Raw genomic sequence first — 3,397 nt, forward strand, 5'->3', positions numbered from 1 at the left:
CGTGCGTGCGTGCGTGCGTGCGTGCGTGCGTGTGTGTGTGTGTTGGGTGAAGTGAGATCAGCTTGCATCAGAACAACTGTTATGTAACCCTGGTTCATATTGCCAAACTGCGGTGACGGTGGTGTGTGCGCATGTGTGTGTGCGTGCGCGTATTTGGCCACAAGTGGGGAAAATGTGTGTATAGTAGACCACACAAGGCCAGAGGAGATGCTGGCAGATGCTTTGATCTTCCATTTCTTTTTCTTACCCTAATATCTCCTTCCTCCTTGAAGACTCATTCATCATCTCACATCACCAGTGCTATCTATCATAAGAAGTCAAGTATTTGTTTTAGGCAAAATCATACAAGCATGAGAGTAGTCTTATTAAATGTGTTGAAATCTGAAGCTTATGCAAGAAGATATCTTTCATGTTCGCCCCCCCCCCCCCCCCCCCCCCCACAAGATTGCACACACATTCTCCCGCAACGATCCCCTCCCTCCTCTCATAATGTTGAATAAATCTTTCCAATGTCTACTTCCCCGGACTCTAACTTTACTTTATGAAGGGGAATTACAATTCCCTGTACTTGAACTTTACCCAATGCAGGTGAATTTCACTACTATTTACTTAAATGAATAACGGCCCCGAAATCGGTTTCTGTGATGACAAATGACAGATTTCGAACTCGGCCTTGAACATAACATATGAGTCTATTCCTTGGGCTGGTTGTCAAAAGAGAAGGGTCTGGGGCTCCCCCAGTCCTCCATGGTGAAGATAATCGGTTATCACACCCAGAACCTTTTCAACTTTCACGATATGATCTTTCATGCAGCTCCCTGCTCAAAGCCCGGCTTATGCTAGCCCAAGGCTAGGACAGCCCAGGGCTTACTTCAACCAAGTAGAGACAGGTTTCTGATGGCCCAGAGCTAAGTGCAAGCGTTCACACCTACTGTATATCCCCAGGCTTTAATCGTTCCAATAGTCCTTCGAATTCATCACACAAACATTGTTAACTGCACTGTGGTTGGCGGGTAAGAGTTGTCTAGCCTCGACCTCCTGGCCCTGATTCACACTGGCACTTGCCTCTGGAGTTAGCCCCGAAAAGTCAGTGCTAGCCTACCTGAAAAAGAAGGTAATGTGAACACTTTCTTAGCCCAGGGCCGGGTATGGAGTAAGCCCTGCAGGCTAACCATAGTATGACAGCCTCTGAGGACCAGAGAAAAGCGAGCTGCACGCAGGAAGCGCTCGACACTTAACTACCCATCAAAACATTAACATAAGGCATAAGTAAAACAACATAAAAAAAAATAGTTATGTTTAAAGTAGAATAAAATGATGTTTTAGAATAAAAAACTATCTTCACAGCTTAAAAGAGCAGTGAACACAGAGACAGGTCATTAAGGAGCAGGTAGGGGTTGGACAGTGAATACAGAGACAGGTCATTAAGGAGCAGGTAGGGGTTAGACAGTGAACACAGAGACAGGTCATTAAGGAGCAGGTAGGGGTTAGGGGTCATTTGTACAGCTAGACATTGGGGTTTGGACCCAAGACTATTTGGCCAGCAACAGAGGCGAAATACATCTCCCAGACTATAATGTTTAAAATAGAATTAATCTGACGTATTTAGTCATGGTTACAGGGTGGGTAGAGAGAGAGAGAGAGAGAGAGAGAGAGAGAGAGAGAGAGACATCCCACATCAATGCCACACACAAACACACACACACACACACACACACACACACACACACACACACACACACACACACACACAGAATATGGTTAAAGTATGGAGGGGATGGGAGGGTGAGTATGGGGGGGCTAAGTCAAACCAGACTTTACTAATCCCCAATGGACCACTTGGTTTTATACAATAACCATTGTCTCTCTCTCTTTCTCTCTCTCCATCTCTTGCTCTTCATCTATCCCTCTCTCTTTCTCTCTTTATAAAAACACAGAAACACAGAATTATTCATCAGACAGCCCTCAATACAAACACACACAAACGCACATGCGCACAAGCAGAAATTGATATAAAGGGCATACTGACATTTAAGAGAATAACATTTTTCAGGGCACGTAACCACGAATATAATATTATCAGTAGATAACGCCAAGGTAACTGTGATCCTATATATTAAAATACGACAGAGTATTTTATTTGTTTACTCCAGTTTTCCACCATGTATTTAGGTTGGAATATACTGCAAGGACAGACAATGTCACACACAAACACCCACATACACACTCCCACTCTGAGCAAAATGAGGTTTGACATTTTTAAGTGAAAGCAGATGAGAGAAGGAAAAGGGGACAAATGAAAAGAGAGAGAAGAGAGAGAGCGAGAGAGTGAGAAAGAGAGAGGGTAAAAGAGAGAGGGAAGGACGAAAGAGAATACCACAGACTGTTGAAGACGGGATGAGATTGGGTCGGAAGGAGAGAACGTAAATGAGAAAACTAGAGAAAGATTAGGGAAGAGAGTGAGAGAGAGGGAGTTAATAGTCTGTTATATGTTGAATGAGCGTTATTAGTGTAGCTGAGGGCTAAACAGGGAGGGAGAGAAAAAGAGGGAGGCAAAGACGGATAGAAAAGTTGGAGAGGGAAAGAGGATTGGGGATCGAGGAGAAGAGAGGGAAATGAAGAGGAGGGGACCAGAGAGAGAGAGAGGGAGAGGAGGAGGGGAGCCGGAGCAACAGAGGTCGGACAAAATGGCAGCCGAACACCCACAGTGTGTTTGTTTATTTGGAGGAAAGATGAGCAGAACGTCGGATCATATCTTTCTCTGAACACCTGACCCACAGTGTGCTATCGGCTCTGTTTCTGCTCTTTGAGTCTCGCAGGAGAGCGGCTGAAATCGGAGGTAAAACACGGCCGAAAAGCGATTCAAGGGGGAGATCTTTGCAGGACAATAGGTCAACCTCTTGCAGTCACAACAGTGCACACAAAAAACACAACCAAAGAAAATGTATTAGATCCATTCAATAAAGACACTTTATAAACAGCATCAATTATATATTAAACACTATAGGGTATACATTATTGAAACAACAATGAATAGATGCAATTGTAAAAAATGCAGAAGGTATGTCTGGAGGATTATCACATCGTCTGAACAAATGTCCCACACATAAAAGAAAGCACATGATCCGGGCTACAGCCTTTAAGAGACAATGGGTGGCCCCTAGGAACCTAAGTCCCCTGGGAACCTAAGCCCTTGTTCCAAGTGAGCTCTACAGCCGTGTTCCCCAGCGCACCTTCCCTCAGTGTCTATCGACGCTCACTCACAAATTAAACAGATTCACATACTATTAAGATGGTAAGTAGACAGTTTTATCTAAAGTGACTCACAGTGAGCTCAGATATACGTCATTAAGCCACAGGTAGGAATTAGGGAGCGTCTTAGTCTTAAAACGACTGG

Source organism: Pollachius pollachius (assembly GCF_949987615.1).
Source record: "Pollachius pollachius genome assembly, chromosome: 20".
NCBI lineage: Eukaryota > Metazoa > Chordata > Actinopteri > Gadiformes > Gadidae > Pollachius > Pollachius pollachius.